The sequence below is a fragment of the Callorhinus ursinus genome, unplaced genomic scaffold (genome assembly GCF_003265705.2).
Source record: "Callorhinus ursinus isolate GAN/ISIS: 27379988/994484 unplaced genomic scaffold, GSC_fseal_2.0 scaffold3, whole genome shotgun sequence".
NCBI lineage: Eukaryota > Metazoa > Chordata > Mammalia > Carnivora > Otariidae > Callorhinus > Callorhinus ursinus.
Genome location: NW_027397065.1, coordinates 86,351,455 through 86,365,206, shown reverse-complemented (window position 1 = coordinate 86,365,206; position 13,752 = coordinate 86,351,455).

Here is a 13,752-nt window from a genome sequence, read left to right as displayed (position 1 = left end):
TGAAAATGGCCAAAAAATATAAGAATTACTTGATGTTCAATAATAGCCCCAAACCTTCCTACACTGTTGGTGGAATGCAAGCTGGTGCAGCCACTCTGGAACACAGTATGGAGGTTCCTCAAAAAGTTGAAAATAGAGCTACCGTATGACCCAGCAATTGCACTACTGGGTATTTACCCCAAAGATACAAATGTGATCTGAAGGGGTACATGCACCCCAATGTTTATAGCAGCAATGTCCACAATAGCCAAACTATGGAAAGAGCCAAGATGTCCATTGACAGATGAATGGATAAAGAAGATGTGATATATATATACAATGGAATATTATGCAGCCATCAAAAAAACCAAAATCTTTCCATTTGCAACGATGTGGTTGGAACTAGAGGGTATTATGCTAAGCAAAATAAGTCAGAGAAAGACAAGTATCATATGCTCTCACCAATATGAGGAATTCTTAATCTCAGGAAACAAACTGAGGGTTGCTGGAGTGGTGGGGGGTGGGAGGGATGGGGTGGCTGGGTGATAGCCATCGGGGAGGGTATGTGCTATGATAAAAAAAAAAGAACTGTGTAAGACTGATGAATCCAAAACCTGTCTTTGTGAACAAATAATACATTATATGTTAAAAAAAAAAAAAGATCGTAGGAAGGGAAAAATGAAGGGGGGGAAATCAGAGGGGGAGACAAACCATGAGAGACTATGGACTCTGAGAAACAAACTGAGGGTTCTAGAGGGGAGGGGGTGGGGGGATGGGTTAGCCTGGTGATGGGTATTAAAGAGGGCACGTTCTGCGTGGAGCACTGGGTGTTATGCACAAACAATGAATCATGGAACACTACATCAAAAACTAATGAAGTAATGTATGGTGACTAACATAATATAATAAAATAAAATTTAAAAAAATAGCCCCAAAACCTGCTATCATAAGGGTAGAGATGCACAATGAAAAAAAAAAAAGAAGAAGAAGAAGAGGAAATAATTTAGCAGACCTCCACGCTAAACATGCTTTTCTGACTAAAGGACTTTTTATAAAACAGAAAGAGACATTCATGGAAAAACTGTAAGGTATCACAGTTTAAGCGATCTTTTCAGCAAATACTTCCAAACAGATTTCATACACTTGCCTCTCTCTATGGGCTGTGGATTTAGACTAGTCATAATATACTTATTTTCTTAGATAGATTGAAACAATACCATTTAAAAAAAAAAAGGCTTGGTACGTGTGGGTGGCTCAGTCAGTTGAATATCCGACTCTTGATTTCAGCTCAGGTTGTGATCTCTGGGTGGTGAGATCAAGCCCCACAGCAGGTTCCACACTGAGCACAGAGTTGGCTTGGGATTCTCTCTCCCTCTCCCTTTGCCCCTCCCCCCCCATTCTCTCTCTCTCTCTCTCTCAAAATAAATCTAAAAAAACAAAAGCCTTAATACTCATACTGGTTTAAAAATGATAATACACTGTGTCCTCCAGTTAGGGAGTTAAAACTTACACTATCCCAGTACAGTGATAGAGGGAATCATTTTCTGGGAAACTGATTTGTGCTTTAGTGAAAGCTTCCTCCACTTATCAGAAAATCCCCTGTCTTATAACCAGAGAGTCTCTGCCACAGTGGAATCAGCAAATAGATTCTTGAAACTAAAATTATTTAAACTCTCAGACACCTTTGAAATCTCATGGCCTAGAATACTACCCTTACCTTTCATGGCCGTGCATTATTCCCCCTCCGGAATTTATATATTTTCTCTCTCTGAACTGGTCATTGGCAGGCCCATGTCTAAAAAATACCTCCACTGATCCTCAGCTCCTGTATTTCACGGCTGATGTAGTGGAATACTACAAAGGAACGCCTTGTATGCTCAGTCCTCTCATGGACTTCTACAGGGTGCTTTCCTTCACCAATCATTTTTTTTTAAAGATTTTGTTTATTTATTTGACAGAGAGAGAGAGAACACAAGCAGGGGGAGTGAGAGAGGGAGAAGCAGGCTTCCCACAGAGCAGGGAGCCCGATGTGGGGCTCGATCCCAAGACCCCAGGATCATGACCTGAGCCGAAGGCAGACGCTTAACCACTGAGCCACCCAGGCATCACCTTCCTTCACCAATCATTTATTTATGGTCCTAAGTGATTTAAAGGTAGATGAGTTGATGTTCCGACCTCTCTGGTAAGCACCACATCCTGTACTCATGCCTAGCAGAATAATGATTAAATTGCAAGGCGTTCATTTTTAAAGGCATGTTTCCCAGTCGAAACAATATCGCCCCTTCTCAAATGACAAAAGCAGGAAAATTAGAGATCTTAAAATGAGGTGCTCCAAGGAGCTCTAGAAGAAGATGGTCCATGGAAGTTTAATGATGACATAGGATCTTCAGAACGAGCCGGCAACTGGATAAAATCGAGAGCTTCTGCCCAAGACTATCAGGACAAATTCTCTCACGTTCCTGGAGCCACTGACTTTCACAGTCTCCTCTGCATACTTCCTTTGGACATACGCTTGAAACAGTTTATGTTACACACTTCTGACTTAAATAATGGCAACTTACCTAAGTCTGTGTTTTCCTATCATCACTACCCTAACTCTAAAATTCAATTTTCACAAGCTATTGCTAGCACAGACACTCTGAAGAATTATCAGACATATTATTCCTTGCCAATTCTTAGGAAAATTCAAATAATGTTTATAATTTCAGGTAAGGTTAAAGTACATCTTGATCAAGGATATTCAAAATATTAATTATTCTTAACAAATGGTAGACTGATTAACATTCAGGACAGGGTGGATATAATCCTACTTATATAAAAACCATAACTCAACATGATCCTGCAATTTTATCTGTTCCTTACCATCCTTTGATTGTTACTCATGGTGTTTCTCTTGTGATAATATTACAAATCAAAATCGCAAAAGAAACATTTGCAAACATATCTTTTGCTATAAAATGACAGAAATATACAAAGGTGTTCAGGCCTATAGAAAATTAAAGAATGATGTAAAAATGTGTTTGCCACACCAAATTATCCAGTCATGATTCAAAGGCAAACACAGGATGAAATATCAGCCCACAAACTCTAAATCAGACTTCTGTAAATAAAACCTTAACACTGAGGACCATCAGCACCTTTGGCTACAACCCTGGACAGGAGATGACCAAAAAAGGAGATTCTGATTAAGAGTTCTCTTACCCTCTGAAAGTATGGAGTATCGTGTAACTGTGATGACAAGGAGGCACCAGAACCAGTTTTCTGTGCATCTCCTGGACTGATGGCAACTCAACGTCATGACATCACTTTTTATAGCCAGCCAACCAGTGACAGGATGCACTTCCAGAAACCCACCATTTGGCAGCAGAGATATGTCAGGAGTCACCTTTGTGAAAGCCAGCTTGTCAGCACCATACACACACCACGAAGTAACATGGATTACTCAGATACTAAAACCAAATAAATGCCTTTAGGCTCTATCTTTCAAAGTCCACCAATCTTCACTTACACAGTTCTCAGAATCCTATATGAGATCAACTCCCTGCTCTGAGTGGAGAGATTGTTCCTACAAGCCTTCCCTTTGACTTGGGAATATCAAAGTTCAACTTCATTGAGTGCTGGCCTCCTTCTTTTTCAATCTCATAAAAAGATCCCATGGATTAGTTTAGTTCTTACAGTGAAGATGTTGTGTTTTTGTTTTCTTCTAAATATGTACACAGTGCAAGACAAAGAATGGTAGAGAACATGTTTCCAAACTGGTGGATAGATCCATCAAATGTTCCCAATTTCCCCATGGAAAAACCTTTGCCTATTTAAGAAAGAAAAAAAGCAATAAAAAGATAATGATTTTATTATAAAAGGTTCAGAAACACTTGCCTGGGTTTCTCTTAAGAGAAATAAGAAAGCAGACATTTCTCAGAACAGTCCTACCTTCAAGGAATTTCTGGTTAACATGCTGTCCACCGTTAGTCCCCTTTGAGGTCTTGTCTTACTCTGCTTTCTATGCCTACATAAGCATGAGCTCAGAGTTTATCTATCTTCCTTTAGAGCTCTGCCTGAGTTTATATGAGAGAAAAGCAAATAGTAAACCTTAGCATACAAGATGGTTGGATATTATATGGTATCATATGTCCCAGATACTTTTTCCCAGAATAGCTAGTTCCTTTTAGATCTGATGAGAACACACAATACCCTGCCTTCCCCTGCATTTCCCTAACACACAAATTTTATACAGATAACTCATTCAAACTCTTGTTGAACAGAAAATACACATGGCATTTAGCCTTCTTTTAAAGAAAAGGCATCCGGGCACCTGGGTGGCTCAGTCATTAAGTGTCTGCCTTCGGCTCAGGTCATGATCTCAGGGTCCTGGGATCGAACCCTGCACTGGGTTCCCTGCTCAGCGGGAAGCCTGCTTCTCCCTCTCCCACACCCCCTGCTTGTGTTCCCTCTCTTGCTGTGTCTCTCTCTCTCAAAAAAATAAATAAAATCTTTAAAAAAATTTTAAAAAAATAAAGGAAAGACATCAAGGAGTCAACAGAAGATTATCCAATAATTTTCTTTAAATACTCCTGGACCTTAGTCCATTTGTTGTTTACAGACTCATACCTGCTTCTATAAAATGTGAAAACATCAAAAGCAAAAAAAGAGATGATCTCATAATAGGAAGTAGATAACACTTGATTCTTCCCATGGTGGGGTAAGACTTGAGAATCATTCACATGATGCACAAACTAAGACCCAGTAATATACTATTTCTTGTAAGTAAAAGTAATATAGTCATAGATATAAAATATTTTCTGAAATCTTATTCAAATGTAATTAAACTTTAATAATGGCCACTTTCCCCTGATCTTTAGATGATTCATAATCACTAATTATGTGATACAGGAATTGAGCTGCTTTTCCATATTGGCATAATTTAAGAGATAGTAAATACACTTAATAATTTCAAATGTTTCTTTAATATCCTAGTTAACATTCTTGTTTTTAAATTGCATTACTGCTTAGAGAATACGCTTAAATATATTTTTCCCTTCAAACTCTTATCATAACAGTTTGCTCAGTTAGGAATAGAGCATAAATTATTCCTAAAACCATAGACAGAGTAGGCAATATGCAGTTTGAATAGAAATAAAAAGATACTACATATTCCTAGTCTGTTGCAGGTTTATCTCCTTTGAGACCTCAAGTCATGGTTGGCATGGAGTACAAGACTATACCTGATAAAGCCTCTGAGACTGATGTAATCAGAGGACACACTTTTCTGAGGAAATCAACAAGTTACCACTATGTGTAAGTTGTACGTTTCAAAGACCCGTTGTATACTTGCTGCATCAGTTGGTGTCCCAAGAGGAATCCAGTATCACAAAGAAATGGGATATTTATAATGATGGGTGGAAGGTTAAGATAAAACCAAAGGGGGTGTTTTAGCACACTGAATTTAGCAACTGCAAGGACCTATGACCAAACATAGGCATATGACATGGGAAGAGAGCTGCTTCCAGAGTCCAAAGAGTTGTAGTTATGAAAAGGGACACCCAAAAGAAGCAGTGAACTTTGTTGAAGGATCACAGTCACGGTCACTGCACAGACCAGCAGGCAGGGAACCACAGGAGTAAAGACTCAAACCTTTTTCTCCCAGATGATGATCTGTTCCATCACATGAGTTTAATTGGAAGCTGGAGGACAAGGGAGCCCATTGAAACAAACCGTTAAATGTGAGCCCAAGAAAGCACAGCATAGTGGAGAAGGAGAACAGGTCTGGGGGTAGCAAATGGATCCAGCACACTAGCTTTGCTGCCCTTCACTTGCAGGGGAATCCCTCTTCAAGGGACAGTAAGAATGCCACCTTCCACTAGGGCTGTCCTCTCTGAGAGGCCAGCTGTCCTCCCAGCCCCTTACACTGACGACACTGTGTTGTTTCTTTCCTAGAGAGTTGCTCAGTGTGATCTGGCCATGAACGGGAGACACTATCTCATTAATCAGTGCCTCCCCAGCACCTGGCAGAGCACCTGGCATAAAGTGCGTACAGTGAATGTTTATTGATTGAGCAAATGTATAATCTATTGGCATAATCATAATTTTTAATATTCATGTTATAAAAGGATTTCTAATTAAGTGGAGAAGAATGCATACAATAGAACTTGGTTCTTCCAGATACACCACGAGTGCTGTGTTTACTTCAGGTGACGATCTTCGTTTTTTCCTAAGATCCTTCTCGCAGAGCTTTCAGAATATTGCATTTCCCTGTCATCCGTTACCATTATATGTCCTTAATCAGAGACAATATCCTAATGAAGTTTATCTGTAATGAGGAAGCTTCAAGCTTCCTCTATTCTCCTAAATCCTGTCCACAGCCCTGTTTGCCCTTTGTTCCTGGTCTGGTGATATGCCCCCTGACACAGAGTAAACTCTTTCAACGGTCACCAAATTCATTTTTGACTAATCTCTTCAAATTAAACTAAAATTAAGAGAATTTTCAAGTAAATCCCCTAAATGAATGATTTAAGGATCCAAGTCCATTGTCCACACACTTAGCTCTAGCAGTTTTTCCAGCGAAGCCGGGCTCTAATAGTCCTGGGTCTCAGGGCTCTTCTGTTCCCTTCCTGAGCATTTCCCAGATAATTCCAAATCCCTCTGTCCTTTATTCTCCTACCCAAGCATGTTTCTGGAGTGCCACTCACCACCTGAAGTGGCTTTTATTATCAAAATATTTCTTCCAGACATAGCATGAAACTCAGTTCATTTTAATAGTCAATGACTATTAATTGGCTGATGAAATAAGAACTAATATTTATCTAGAGCCAGCTTTTCTTTTAAATTAACTCATTTAATCTTCATTAGCAACCCTATTCAAATAGTTGCAATTATTAATCCCATTTTGTAGATGAGAAATCGAATATAATCAATTAATTCCATCACAATGGTGCACATTGGCTTGGTCCAGCCTAAATAAATACCCAGCAAGAGGTATGAATGGGTGACCATGAATGTTGGTCCTAATCAAGACCCACTCCAGCTGCCTGGTTGGGAAACCCACTCTGCACTGGGTAGCAGGGGAATGTAATTAATTCTGAGGAATGCACAAAAACATCTCATTTACAAGGATCAGAGCACCATGGCTAGGTGCTCTGACTGTGGGGCAGACCTGCTTGGATAAAGATCCTGGCCCTCTCGATTATTAAACCATGTGACTTCAGGAAAGCTATTTAACATTTTGGAGCTCCAACTTTCTCATCTGTGAGTGAGGATTATAAGGGGACATACCTCAGTTAGCATCATGGAAGAATTAAATAAGCATATGTGAGTTAATATTGAGAAACAGGGGCTCCTGGGTGGCTCAGTCGGTTAAGCATCCAACTCTTGATTTTTGCACAGGTCGGTTATGAGACAGAGCCCCACATTGGGCTCCTTGCTCAGCAGAGAGTCTGCTTGATTCTCTCTCCCTCTACTCCCTTCTTCCGCCGACTAGCTTTCACACGTGCGTGCTCTTTTTCTCTCTCAAAAATAAATAAATCTCGGGCGCCTGGGTGGCTCAGTTGGTTGGATGACTGCCTTCAGCTCAGGTCATGATCCTGGAGTCCCGGGATCGAGTCCCGCACCGGGCTCCCTGCTCAGCGGGGAGTCTGCTTCTCCCTCTGACCCTCCCCCCTCTCATGTGCTCTCTCTCTCTCTCTTTCTCTCGTTCTCTCTCTCAAATAAATAAAATCTTTTAAAAAAATAAAAAAGTAAATAAATCTCCAGTATTGAGAAACAACTTATAGCCTGATACTCTGTAAGTCCCAATTCAATTTTATTTACCAGACATATATAACATTTATTGTCTCAGTTTGTTAAATGCTTAAGTAGAGATATAGCTTTAGGCTAGTAATAAAGTTTCTCAAACTTTCATATTTTGGGAGTCTATATTTCTCACAGAAAGGAAAAAAATTGAAAATTAGGTTCTTTGTCAGCCTAATAGAAGACAGATCAGGAGTGTACATTTTAATGCTATGAACGAGCTTGTAAGTTTTTAGCAAAAGCTCTGCTGAAACATAACCTCGCTTCATACTCTTACAAACCAGGAGATAGAGATTATTCTGGTTTTAACGATAAAAAAACTGACAGTTTCAAAGGATCAGAAACCTCAACTATTAGATAAAGAACAAGATGGGAGGAACATCTGGTGTACTAAGTTTCCTTTTGAAGCTGTAACAAATAACCAAAAGCTTCATGTCTTAAACCACACAATCTTACAATTGTGGAGATCAAGAATCCAAAATGGCCCCCATGGGGCTAAAATCAAGCTATGAGCGGGGCTGCATTCTTTTCTGGAAGTTGTAGGGGAGAATCCATTTCCAGGCCTTTTCTAGCTTTTAGAGGCTACCCACATTCCTTGGCTCATGGCTTCTTACACCGTCTTCAAAGCAAGCAACAGATGGTGGAGTCTCACATCACATACTCTCTCTGACTCCTCTGCTTCCTTCTTCCTCCCACTTTTGAGGACACTTGTGATTATATTAAGCCCATCTGGATAACTCAGTATAATCCCATCTCAAGGTCAGCTCATTAACAAACCTTAATTCCGTCTGCCACTTTAACTCCACTTTACCATAAACATAACCTATTCACAGGTATTAGGGATTGGTATGTGTACATATTTTAGGGAGTGTCATTATTCTGCCTACCACATCTGGTAATACAAACTTTCAAATATAATGTTAAATCAAACCCATTGTGAAGATATTTTGAATTTCCTTAATTAAAAAAACTAGAGAGCTATGTTTAAGGTGACGATTATTTCATCTTTGTAGTATTTGTTCTACGAGAACCTGATGGTTGATTAGATACCTCCAAGACAAATCACTCTCACAGACCTCTGAACTATGGAATTGAAAATAACCAACAAAGGGATGCCTGGTTGGCTCAGTCAGTGGAGCGTGCAACACTTGATCTTGGGATTGTGGGTTCAAGCCTACACATTGGGTGTAGAGATTAGTTAAAAAGTAAAAAGAAAAAAAAAGAAAGAATCAACAGAACACATCATCATCAGACTTCTTGAGCTTCCACTCTGCCTATAGCTTGAAAAGAAATGAAGAGTGTATACAAAAATCTCAGCCTTCAAACCCTGATAGCATTAATTTTTTCCAGAAGACATTAGGTTATAGGACAAATAAGTGGGTCTAGCTTGGCCAAAGATTGAAAACTGGTGACCCTTCAGCCATTTCAGCCCTGAAGATATGTAAAGCTATTCTCTTTCCCCTGTGTAATTTTTTATATTTTTTTACAAAATTTTTAATCAGTTCATATTGAAAAATCAGGAATCTCAGGGTTTTTTGCAAATAAACATCATGTGATAGTTGTTTGGCAATACTGGCCTATTTTCCTGCAAACTGACAAGATGCAGAAGCTGAAGAGCAGCTGCCAAGTTAATGGGTGAATGCTCCTCAGCTTTGGTTCTCCTCCTTTTATACCCAGCCCGATTAACTGCCAAGACCTGACAGATGTTTGCACCTGGGCCCCTTATTCTGGGCTAATATCCTGGAACAGCCCAAGGGGAAGGGCTCCATCCACAACCTCTAGAGGGAAGGAGGTGGATAGAAGGAGGGGAGCAAGTCTGTGTGCAGTTTGTGGGCAACTATTGAAGGGACAAAGTGGGGACTGCCCACCTGGGTTTTGATGGAGAGTGGGACCTTATGAGAGGAAAGTTTGGGGACTCAGAGTGAGAAGTTCTGAGACAAGTGCTAAATGGGCCAGGAGAGAGGGAGGCTAGAAAACTTGGGGTTTGCTGATTTTTTTTCAGTAGAAAATCAGCTAAAAATAAGAACATCTAATAGTAACTAAGCATTTCTAGATGTTGAATTGTGTGTGGAGATTTATCGGCATTAGCTCATCGAATCCTCCCAAAGACATTGTGACTCAGCCTATAGTTTTATCCTCATCTTGTAAATAAGGAAACACTCACAGATGTTAGGTAAATTTATCAAAATTATAGAGCTAGTAAAAAGAGGAAGGAAGGAAGGAAGGAAGGAAGGAAGGAAGGAAGGAAGGAAGGAAGGAAGGAAGGAAGAAAAAGAGAAAGAAAATAAAAGAGGGCAAGCTACATCTTGTAACCATTCCACTGAACCTTTACCATGGCTCCTTGCTTCCCACTGGCCTTTATTATACCTCCAGGTAGCTCCAAAGTGAAATGACAACACTAGTCACATCTCTTCTTTTATTTAAAACCTATTCCATTTATTGTGGTTTCACCATTTTTACTTTGCTCCTTTGCCAAGCAAATCCTGGGATTGAGCACTTGCCAAGTGTGCCTAAGAAATTTACAGAAGCAGAAAATACAGCAAGTTGTGGGCAAATGCACATGGAAGAGCACTTGGCTCCAGGTGCTCCCGAGCATCAGTGCCCAACTCAAGCCCTCAGTAGGATCCTTTCTTTCCCATTCGCATTCATGGTGCCTGATTTTGAAAAATGGGAGGGAAGAGGGGAGGTTCTAGTGAGGGAGAAATTTAGTGGGAAGAGGAAAACTTTAAGGAATGAGGGCACCTGCTCACCCTGGGGTCTCCTATGCTGGTTTAAATCTACAAAAAAAAAAAAGAGAGAGAGAGAGAGAGAGAGAGAGCTTCACCTGCTTCAGATCACTGACCTGTCTCAAGGATTTGGTTACTTGTGCTGCCAAGCAGCTAACCTTCTGTCCGGAGTTGCAGAGTGAAGCACCATGACAGAAGAGGTCCCTCTCCCCTCCAGCCTGTGCCCTGCACCATCCAGCAGCCTAGAGCTCCTACAGCTCCAAGATGTGCCAGGAGTCTTTGGTGTCCTCATGAGGTTGAAACAGCAAGGGGAGTCTTCCAGCAAGAGCTTATGGGAGACTGGGGATTTGTCCAGACAGGAAGACAAAAGGAGAGGCTCGTTTATTTGTAGGGGCACATGGAAGTTCTCGAAGAACTTCCAGAAGTCACTGTGGTGGGGAGAGTCTTTGAAGCAAAGGAGTGATGCTCCATCACTAATATAGCTGGGACTCTGCAATCCAAAGGTTGTCAACTATATAAATAATTCATTGCTTACCCTGCCCCACGAGCAGTTCCTATGATTTTTCAATTGAGATGGTTTACACCAGTTGTACAAATGGGCCTCAGCTTCTCCCAGTTGAGTACCTGCATCTTTTTAGCATGCCTCACAATTTTAGAAGGGTTTCACAAAACAGTTTTTTAAAAAAATGATTCCTCCGTCCCAACACCAGTGAAGGTACGTGGAAACAGGATGGAAATATAAATCAGAATAACCTTTCTCACGGGCAATTTAGCAATCAAATCAAAAGCTTCCTATACATGCCTAACTCTGACCCAGTAATTTCATTTACAGGAAATACCCTAAGACGTACTTACAAAGATACTCATCACAACCTTGTTTCTAATGACACTTGGAAACCCCCTAAGTTCCCCCAAACAGTGTACATTCCTAACAGGGGAATTATGGAGCCAATTAACATGATGGAAAAGCAAACAGCTTGCTGCATGGAATATATCCATGCCCAATGTTAAGAAAGAAAAAATGGTTTAAACGGTATTCAAGCTCGTGTTTATAGAAATATTTGTTTACTCCTAATAAAATGAACATAGATGTTAGCAGTCATCTCTGGATGACAGGTGTATATGGCAGGCTCTGCTCTTTATCTGCACACTCCTGATTCTGCCCTTCTTCCCAAAAGAATCTTTCCTTTGGAATTGCAATGGACTAAGTAAAGAATATTTTCCAAAATCTCCTGCACCTCGAGGTTTAACCAAAGGAGAGGGTACAGCAGGCTGCCAGCAGCTTTCCTGGAGACCAGCCACTCCTCCTCACCCCCCCTCCACCTTCTTCCGTCTGGAGTAAAGACAGCCCTTGGAGTTGCCGGAGGGGAATGACTACTAAGAGGAGTAGAAAACTCTTGAATCCCAGTGCTATACACATTTGGGCACAGGTACATGTGTAAACATATACTTTCATTTCTCCGGGAATGCAGTCTCTGGGTTGTATGGAAAACACATATGTAATTGATAAGAAAATGAGAAATCATTCTTCCCGGAAGCTGTACCATTCTGCATTCCCAACCATAATAGTTGATGAAGGACTGGATCTGGATCTGCTGACTGCTAGTCCAAAAATCTTTCTTCAAAATTACCCTCTCCTAAATTTACTTTTCGATATGTTCATAGGCACTCTAACCGTACATTTTCACATAACTCTACTGAATGAGGGTCATGAAATGACTGACAATGGTTATTATTTTAGTATATTTCCACATCTAGGGGTCAGCACCTTCTCATCTCCTAAATCTGTGACTCAACATCATTTCTATCTTGTCCAAGTTGGAGAAACACAGTGAGAGGTACAAGTAGGTGCTATGGAGGTTGAGCAGCCAGCAGCAAGCAGAAACGTGGTGAGATGTAGTAGCTTCTGGGAGAGTAGGTAATTGATGTTGCTAAAATCTCAAATCATGGCTTCAGTCTTTAGAAGATTTCTCTCCTTGAAAGGACTTAAAGGATCTTCTTAGTAGATGCTGAATATACCTATATTCCATTTCTCATCAATGCATACTTCCCATGAGCCCAACAGTGATTTTTCACAAACGTTTGACATTCTAAATACCAGAATTCTTTATGGTTTCTGTGACCTTGAGCATTTCAAAACCATACTATAGAATCTCCATCCCTTCAAGAAAATAAACATCTTTTTGTCTACTTTATTAGATATCTACTTTGATTATTTTTGGCAGACATTTGGAAAAACATATAATGCATAAATTCAAGATCTGCTTATGAATAGGAGCCATTTTTCACCTCATTTATCCCTGTTGATACAATGGGGGGCACTTAGTGAACAAACAACAGTCTTGAAAAATTCTACAGTTATCTTTTAAAAAGTTCAAATAAGTAAATTCCTCATACAGAAAGCATGCTTCTATAGAACTATAGAAATATTTTTTAAGAGAGGGAGAGGCGAAGGGGGGGAAGGGAGAGGGAGAGAGAGAATCTCAAGCAGACGCCACACTGAGCACAGAGCCTGAGTCAGAGCTCAATCTCATGACCCTGAGATCATGACCTGAGCGGAAATCAGGAGTCCAAAACTTAACCAACTGAGCCACCCACGTGCCCCTAGAAACATTTTAAATGATATTTTGGTCACACTTAGGATAAGCTGATTTAACAAATAGACCTTAAATTGCACAATGGTTCAAGCACCATGGAAGTTTGGTGTGCCCATATACCCTTCCAGGTCCATGAGTGGGTAGGGCTGGCGGTTGGGAAAGAACTATTGATACATCAGCAACACAAATGAATCTCAGACTGATCATGCTGAGTCTTTTAGGGTCCCTGGTGGCAGCACCAGTGCCTGAGTCGACACTGACTTCCAAGGACTCACAGCGCACCTCCAACCAGCACATGAGTGAGGCTGGGAGAGACTCACAACCAGGAGTGAGGCATACCATTTTCCACTGCTCACGTCCCATTGGCTGGTTACCTGGCCCCACTTAAAGGCACCAGGATAGGGAAATAAAGTCCTTCCCAGAGTAGCCACTTCCCCAGGAACAGCTCCAACCTGTGGATGAGAGAATAGCAGTCTTTGATGGATAGTAAGCTCTGTTTCACAAATTATTGATCAAAGAATTAGTCATTTGTTTGATTTCTAGAATACACTGGGACATTAAGACAAGTCTTGGATTTTTTTTCCCCCTAAATCCTTTCCTCTCTATTTTTCCTAAGTGCTTAATGCTTTAATTTTTATCAACAGCATTCAGTCTAGGCAAGAGACTAT